Raw genomic sequence first — 9,343 nt, 5'->3', positions numbered from 1 at the left:
TCTCTTGTATTCTGTTGGTGAAGCTTGTATCTACAGCTCCTTGTCTCTTCTTTTGGTTTTCTATATCCAGGGTTGTTTCCATGTGTTCTTTCTTGATTGCTTCTATTTCCATTTTTAATTCCTTCAACTGTTTGATTGTGTTTTCCTGGAATTCTTTCAGGGATTTTTGCGATTCCTCTCTGTAGGCTTCTACTTGTTTATTAATGTTTTCCTGTGTTTCCCTAAGGGAGTTCTTCACATCTTTCTTGAAGTCCTCCAGCATCATGATCAAATATGATTTTGAAACTAGATCTTGCTTTTCTGGTGTGTTTGGATATTCCATGTTTGTTTTGGTGGGAGAATTGGGCTCCGATGATGCCAAGTAGTCTTGGTTTCTGTTGCTTGGGTTCCTGCGCTTGCCTCTCGCCATCAGATTATCTCTAGTGTTACTTTGTTATGCTATTTCTGACAGTGGCTAGACTGTCCTATAAGCCTGTGTGTCAGGAGTGCTGTAGACCTGTTTTCCTCTCTTTCAGTCAGTTATGGGGACAGAGTGTTCTGCTTTCGGGTGTGTAGTTTTTCCTCTCTACAGGTCTTCAGCTGTTCCTGTGGGCCTGTGTCTTGAGTTCACCAGGCAGCTTTCTTGCAGCAGAAAAGTTGGTCTTACCTGTGGTCCCGAGGCTCAAGTTCACTCGTGGGGTGCTGCCCATGGGCTCTCTGCGGCGGCAGCAACCAGGAATACCTGTGCCGCCCCTCCAGGAGCTTCAGTGCACCAGGGTTCCAGATGGTCTTTAGTGTTTTCCTCTGTCGTCCGAGATGTATGTACAGAGAGCAGTCTCTTCTGGTTTCCCAGGCTTGTCTGCCTCTCTGAAGGTTTAGCTCTCCCTCCCACAGGATTTGGGTGCAGAGAACTGTTTATCCAGTCTGTTTTCTTCAGGTTCCGGCGGTGTCTCAGGCAGGGGTCCTGCTGCTCCTGGGCCCTCCCCTATGGGAGCCCAGAGGCCTTATACAGTTTCCTCTTGGGCCAGGGATGTGGGCAGGGGTGAGCAGTGTTGGTGGTCTCTTCTGCTCTGCAGCCTCAGGAGTGCCCACCTGACCAGGCGGTTGGGTCTCTCTCTCACAGGGTCTGGGAGCAGAGAGCTGCTGCGGGCCGGGATCCGAGGGTGTGGGACTTCCGGTAAACACAGAACGTGCCCGGTCCTAGAGGAATTCTGCTTCCGTGTGTCCCAAGCTCACCAGGCAGCTTTCTTGCAGCAGAAAATTTGGTCTTACCTGTGGTCCTGAGGCTCAAGTTCGCTCGTGGGGTGCTGCCCACGGGCTCTCTGCAGCGGCAGCAACCAGGAAGACCTGTGCCGCCCCTTCCGGGAGCTTCAGTGCACCAGGGTTCCAGAAGGTCTTTGGCTTTTTCCTCTGGCATCCTAGATGTGTGTGCAGAGAGCATTCTCTTCTGGTTTCCCAGGCTTGTCTGCCTCTCTGAAGGTTTAGCTCTTCCTCCCACGGGATTTGGGTGCAGAGAACTGTTTATCCAGTCTGTTTCCTTCAGGGTCCGGCGGTGTCTCAGGCAGGGGTCCTGCTGCTCCTGGGCCCTCCCCCACGGGAGCCCAGAGGCCTTATACAGTTTCCTCTTGGGCCAGGGATGTGGGCAGGGGTGAGCAGTGTTGGTGGTCTCTTCTGCTCTGCAGCCTCAGGAGTGCCCACCTGACCAGGCAGTTGGGTCTCTCTCTCACAGGGTCTGGGAGCAGAGAGCTGCTGTGGGCCGGGATCCGAGGGTGTGATTGCTTGGTTACCTTTTATAGTAAAACCTTCATTATTAAGATTTGATGTATTATCAATGGCTTATGCTCTAAGATCAAGAATCAACAAATGGGACCTCATAAAATTGCAAAGCTTCTGTAAGGCAAAGGACACTGTTGATAGGGCAAAATTGCAACCAACAGATTGGGAAAAAATCTTTACCAATCCTACATCTGATAGAGGGCTAATCCCTAATATATACAAAGAACTCAAGAACCAAATAATCCTATTAAAAAATGGGGTACCGAACAAAACAAAGAATTCTTTACTGAGAAATACTGAATGGCCAAGAAGCACCTAATGAAATGTTCAACATCCTTAGTCTTCAGGGAAATGCAAATCAAAACAACCCTGAGACTCGACTTCACACCAGTAAGAATGGTTAAGACCAAAATTCAGGTGATAGCAAATGCTGGCAAGGATAAGGAGAAAGAGACAAACTCCTCCATTGTTGGTGCTATTGCTAGCTGGTACAACTACTCTGAAAATGAGTCTGGAGGTTCCTCAGAAAATTGGATATTCCACTAACTGAGGACCCAGTTATACCACTCCTGGAGATATACCAAAAAGACACTCCAACATATAACAAGGACACTTGCTCTACTATGTTCACAGCAGCCTTATTTATAATAGCCAGAAGCTAGAAAGAACTCAGATGTCCTTCAAAAGAGGAATGGATACGGAAAATGTGGTGCATTTACACAGTGGAGTACTACTCAGCTATCAAAAACAATAAGTTCATGAAATTCTTAGGCAAATAAATGGAACTAGAAAATACCATCCTGAGTGAGGTAACCCAATCACAAAAGAACACACATGATACACACTCATTGATAAGTGGATATTAGCCCAAAAGCTCAGAATACCCAAGATATAATACATAGAACAATGAATTGACCTGACCCCTCGACCCCCTGAGCTCCCAGGGACTAAACCACCAACCAAAGAGTACAAATGTGGGGGAAGTGGGGGTTCCAGCCATATAGGTAGCAGAGGATGGCATTGTGGGGCATCAACAGGAGGAGAAGCCCTGGATCTTTTTTTTTTTTTTATTAACTTGAGTATTTCTTATTTACATTTCAAATGTTATTCCCTTTCCTGGTTTCCAGGCAAACATCCCCCTAATCCCTCCCCCTGCCCTTCTTTATGGGTGTTCCCTTCCCCACCCTCCCCCCATTGCCGACCTCCCCCCAACAATCACGTTCACTGGAGGTTCAGTCTTAGCAGGACCAAGGGCTTCCCCTTCCACTGGTGATCTTACTAGGATATTCATTGCTACCTATGAGGTCAGAGTCCATGGTCAATCCATGTATATTCTTTAGGTAGTGGCTTAGTACCTGGAAGCTCTAGTTGCTTGGCATTGAGTCTTGAGCCCCTTCAAGCTCTTGCAGTTCTTTCTCTGATTCCTTCAGCCGTGGTGCTATTGCCAGTTCACTGGTTTGCTGCTGGCATTCGCCTCTGTATTTGCTGTATTCTGGCTGTGTCTCTCAGGAGAGATCTACATCCGGCTCCTGTCGGCCTGCACTTCTTTGCTTCATCCATCTTGCCTAATTGGGTGGCTGTATATGTATGGGCCACATGTGGGGCAGGCTCTGAATGGGTGTTCCTTCTGTCTCTGTTTTAATCTTTGCTTCTCTATTCCCTGCCAAGGGTATTCTTGTTCCCCCTTTTAAAGAAGGAGTGAAGCATTCACATTTTGATCATCCTTCTTGAGTTTCATGTGTTCTATGCATCTAGGGTAATTCAAGCATTTGGGCTAATAGCCACTTATCAATGAGTTCATACCATGTGTGTTTTTCTGGGATTGGGTTACCTCACTCAGGATGATATTTTCAAGTTCCAACCATTTGCCTATGAATTTCATAAAGGCATTGTTTTTGATAGCTGAGTAATATTCCATTCTGTGGATGTACAACATTTTCTCTATCCATTCCTCTGTTGAAGGGCATCTGGGTTCATTTGAGCTTCTGGCTATTATAAATAAGACTGTTATGAACAGAGTGGAGCACGTGTCTATTTTATGTGTTGGGGCACCTTGTGGGTATATGCCCAAGAGAGGTAGAGCTGGATCCTCAGGTAATTCAATGTCCAATTTTCTGAGGAACCTCCAGACTGATTTCCAGAATGGTTTTACCAGTCTGCAATCCCACCAACAATGGAGGAGTGTTCCTCTTTCTCCACATCCTCGCCAGCATCTGCTGTCACCTGAGTTTTTGATCTTAGCCATTCTCACTGGTGTGAGGTGAAATCTCAGGGTTGTTTTGATTTGCATTTCCCTTATGACTAAAGATGTTGAACATTTCTTTAGGTGTTTCTCAGCCATTCGGCATTCCTCAGCTGTGAATACTTGGTTTAGCTCTGAACCCCATTTTTTAATAGGGTTATTTGACTCCCTGCGGTCTAACTTCTTGAGTTCTTTGTATATTTTGGATATAAGGCCTCTATCTGTTGTAGGATTGGTAAAGATCTTTTCCCAATCTGTTGGTTGCCGTTTTATCCTAACCACAGTGTCCTTTGCCTTACAGAAGCTTTGCAGTTTTATGAGATCCCATTTGTCGATTCTTGATCTTAGAGCATAAGCCATTGGTGTTTTGTTCAGGAAATTTTTTCCAGTGCCCATGTGTTCGAGATGTTGCCCTAGTTTTATCTTCTATTAGTTTGAGTGTATCTGGTTTGATGTGGAGGTCCTTGATCCACTTGGACTTAAGCTTTGTACAGGGTGATAAGCATGAATCGATTTGCATTCTTCTACATGTTGACCGCCAGTTGAACCAGCACCATTTGCTGAAAATGCTATCTTTTTTCCATTGAATGGTTTTGGTTCCTTTGTCAAAAATCAGGTGCCCATAGGTGTGTGAGTTCATTTCTTGGTCTTCGATTCTTTTCCATTGGTCTATCTGTCTGTCTCTGTACCAATACCATGCAGTTTTTATCACTATTGCTCTATAATATTGCTTGAGTTCAGGGATAGTGATTCCCCCTGAAGTCCTTTTATTATTTAGGGTAGTTTTAGCTATCCTGGGTTTTTTGTTATTCCAGATGAATTTGCAAATTGTTCTGTCTAACTCTTTGAAGAATTGGATTGGTATTTTGATGGGGATTGCATTGAATCTGTAGATTGCTTTTGGTAAAATGGCCATTTTTACTATATTAATCCTGCCAATCCATGAGCATGGGAGATCTTTCCACCTTTTGAGGTCTTCTTCAATTTCTTTCCTCAGTGTCTTGAAGTTCTTATTGTACAGATCTTTTACTTGCTTGGTTAAAGTCGCACTGAGGTACTTTACATTGTTTGGGTCTATTATGAAGGGTGTCCTTTCCCTAATTTCTTTCTCGGCTTGTCTCTCTTTTGTGTAGAGGAAGGCTACTGATTTATTTGAGTTAACTTTATACCCAGCCACTTTGCTGAAGTTGTTTATCAGCTTTAGTAGTTCTCTGGTGGAACTTTTGGGATCACTTAAATATACTATCATATCATCTGCAAATAAGGATATTTTGACTTCTTTACCAATCTGTATCCCCTTGATTTCCTTTTGTTGTCTGCCTGCTCTGGGTAGAACTTCTAGAACTATATTGAATAAGTAGGGAGAGAGTGGGCAGCCTTGTCTAGTCCCTGATTTTAGTGGGATTGCTTCAAGTTTCTCTCCATTTAGTTTAATGTTAGCAATTGGTTTGCTGTATATGGCTTTTACTATGTTTAGGTATGGGCCTTGAATTCCTATTCTTTCCAGGACTTTTATCATGAAGGGGTGTTGAATTTTGTCAAATGCTTTCTCAGCATCTAATGAAATGATCATGTGGTTTTGTTCTTTCAGTTTGTTTATATAATGGATCACGTTGATGGTTTTCCGTATATTAAACCATGCCTGGGATGAAGCCTACTTGATCGTGGAGGATGATTGTTTTGATGTGCTCTTGGATTCGGTTCGCAAGAATTTTATTGAGTATTTTTGCGTCGATATTCATAAGGGAAATTGGTCTGAAGTTCTCTTTCTTTGTTGGGTCTTTGTGTGGTTTAGGTATAAGAGTAATTGTGGCTTCATAGAAGGAATTCGGTAGTGCTCCATCTGTTTCAATTTTGTGGAATAGTTTGGATAATATTGGTATGAGGTCTTCTATGAAGGTTTGATAGAATTCTGCAATAAACCCATCTGGACCTGGGCTCTTTTTGGTTGGGAGACCTTTAATGACTGCTTCTATTTCCTTAGGAGTTATGGGGTTCTTTAACTGGTTTATCTGTTCCTGATTTAACTTCGGTACCTGGTATCTGTCTAGGAAATTGTCCATTTCCTGCAGATTTTCAAGTTTTGTTGAATATAGGCTTTTATAGTAAGATCTGATGATTTTTTGAATTTCCTCTGAATCTGTAGTTATGTCTACCTTTTCATTTCTGGTTTTGTTAATTTGGACAAACTCTCTGTGTCCTCTCGTTAGTCTGGCTAAGGGTTTATCTATCTTGTTGATTTTCTCAAAGAACCAATTTTTGGTTATGTTGATACTTTCTATGGTCCCTTTTGTTTCTACTTGGCTGATTTCAGCTCTGAGTTTGATTATTTCCTGTTTTCTACTCCTCCTGGGTGTATTTGCTTCTTTTTGTTCTAGAGCTTTTAGGTATGCTGTCAAGCTGCTGACATATGCTCTCTCCTGTTTCTTTCTGCAGGCACTCAGAGCTATGAGTTTTCCTCTTAGCACAGCTTTCATTGTGTCCCATAAGTTTGGGTATGTTGTACCTTCATTTTCATTAAATTCTAAGAAGTCTTTAATTTCTTTCTTTATTTCTTCCTTGACCTGGTTATCGTTGAGTAGAGCATTATTCAACTTCCACATATATGTGGGCGTTCTTCCCTTATTGTTATTGAAGACCAGCTTTAGGCCGTGGTGGTCTGATAGAACGCATGGGATTATTTCTATCTCTCTGTACCTGTTGAGGCCCGTTTTTTGACCAATTATATGGTCAATTTTGGAGAAAGAACCATGAGGAGCTGAGAAGAATTGATATCCTTTTGTTTTAGGATAGAATGTTCCATAAATATCTGTTAAGTCCATTTGGTTCATGACTTCTCTTAGTCTGTCTACGTCTCTGTTTAATTTCTGTTTCCATGATCCGTCCATTGATGAGAGTGGGGTGTTGAAATCTCCTACTATTATTGTGTGAGGTGTAATGTGTGTTTTGAGCTTTAGTAAGGTTTCTTTTACGTATGTAGGTGCCCTTGTATTTGGGGCATAGATATTTAGGATTGAGAGTTCATCTTGGTGGATTTTTCCTTTGATGAATATGAAGTGTCATTCCTTATCGTTTTTGATGACTTTTAGTTGAAAATTGATTTTATTTGATATTAGAATGGCTACTCCAGCTTGCTTCTTCCGACCATTTGCTTGGAATTTTGTTTTCCAGCTTTTCTTTCTGAGATAGTTTCTGTCTTTGTCTCTGAGGTGTGTTTCCTGTAGGCAGTAGAATGCAGGGTCCTTGTTGTGTATCCAGTTTGTTAATCTGTGTCTTTTATTGGGGAGTTGAGGCCATTGATGTTGAGAGATATTAAGGAATAGTGATTATTGCTTCCTGTTATATTCATATTTGGATGTGAGGTTATGTTTGTGTGCTTTTCTTCTCTTTGTTTTGTTGCCAAGACGATTAGTTTCTTGCTTTTTCTAGGGTGTAGCTTGCCTCCTTATGTTGGGCTTTACCATTTATTATCCTTTGTGGTGCTGGATTTGTAGAAAGATATTGTGTAAATTTGGTTTTGTCATGGAATATCTTGGTTTCTCCATCTATGTTAATTGAGAGTTTTGCAGGATACAGTAACCTGGGCTGGCATTTATGTTCTCTTAGGTTCTGTATGACATCTGTCCAGGATCTTCTGGCTTTCATAGTCTCTGGCGAAAAGTCTGGTGTGATTCTGATAGGTCTGCCTTTATATGTTACTTGACCTTTTCCCTTACTGCTTTTAATAATCTTTCTTTATTTTGTGCATTTAGTTTTTGACTATTATGTGTCGGGAGGTGTTTCTTTTCTGGTCCAATCTATTTGGAGTTCTGTAGGCTTCTTTTGTATATGACTACACTGTAGCTGTCTTCTGACACACCAGAAGAGGGCATCAGATCCCATTACCGATGGTTGTGAGCCACCATGTGGTTGCTGGGATTTGAACTCAGGACCTCGGGAAGAGCAGTCAGTGCTCTTAACCGCTGAGCCACCTCTCCAGCCCCTGTAGGCTTCTTGTATGCCTATGGGTATCTCTTTTTTTAGGTTAGGGAAATTTTCTTCTATCATTTTGTTGAAGATATTTACTGGTCCTTTGAGCTGGGAGTCTTCACTCTCTTCTATACCTATTATCCTTAGGTTTGATCTTCTCATTGAGTCCTGGATTTCCTGTATGTTTTGGACCAGTAGCTTTTTCTGCTTTACATTATCTTTGACTGTTGAGTCGATGATTTCTATGGAATCTTCTGCTCCTGAGATTCTCTCTTCTATCTCTTGTATTCTGTTGGTGATGCTTGTATCTACGGCTCCTTGTCTCTTCCTTTGGTTTTCTATATCCCGGGTTGTTTCCATGTGTTCTTTCTTGATTGCTTCTATTTCCATTTTTAATTCCTTCAATTGTTTGATTGTGTTTTCCTGGAATTCTTTCAGGGATTTTGTGATTCCTCTCTATAGGCGTCTACTTGTTTATTTATGTTTTCCTGGAATTCTTTCAGGGATTTTTGTGATTCCTCTCTGAAGGATTCTACTTGTTTATTTATGTTTTCCTGTGTTTCTCTAAGGGAGTTCTTCATGTCTTTCTTGAAGTTCTTCAGCATCATGATCAAATATCATTTTAAAACTAGATCTTGCTTTTCTGGTCTGTTTGGATATTCTGTGTTTGCTTTGGTGGGAGAATTGGGCTCTGATGATGCCATGTAGTCTTGGTTTCTGTTGCTTGGGTTCCTGTGCTTGCCTCTTGCCATCAGATTATCTCTAGTGTTACTTTGTTCTGCTATTTCTGACAGTGGCTAGACTGTCCTATAAGCCTTTGTGTCAGGAGTGCTGTAGACCTGTTTTCCTGTTTTCTTTCAGCCAGTTATTGGGACCGAGTGTTCTGCTTTCGGGCGTGTAGTTTTTCCTATCTACAGGTCTTCAGCTGTTCCTGTGGGCCTGTGTCTTGAGTTCACCAGGCAGGTCGCTTGGAGCTGGAAGGTTTGTCTTACCTGTGGTCCCAAGGCTCAAGTTTGCTCGTGGGGTGTTTCTTATGAACTCTTTGTGGCGGCAGCAACCAGGAAGATCTGTGCCACCCTTTCTGGGAGCTTCCGTGCACCAGGGTTCCAGATGGTGTTTGGTGTTTTCCTGTGGAGTCAGAGATGTGGGCAAAGTGTTTTCTCTTCTGGTTTCCCAGGCGTGTCTGCCTCTCTGAAGGTTTATCTTTCCCTCCCATGGGATTTGGGTGCAGAGGACTGTTTATCCGGTCAGTCCCTTCAGGTTCCGGCGGTGTCTCAGATGCAGTGGATTTGCTGCTCCTGTACCCTTATCCAAGGGAACCCAGAGGCTGTATACAGTTTCCTCTTGGGCCAGGGATGTGGGCAGGGATGGGCAGTG

The sequence above is a fragment of the Rattus norvegicus genome, chromosome 11, assembly GCF_021556685.1.
Source record: "Rattus norvegicus strain SHRSP/BbbUtx chromosome 11, alternate assembly SHRSP_T2T, whole genome shotgun sequence".
NCBI lineage: Eukaryota > Metazoa > Chordata > Mammalia > Rodentia > Muridae > Rattus > Rattus norvegicus.
Note: the sequence above shows the minus strand (reverse complement) of the source record.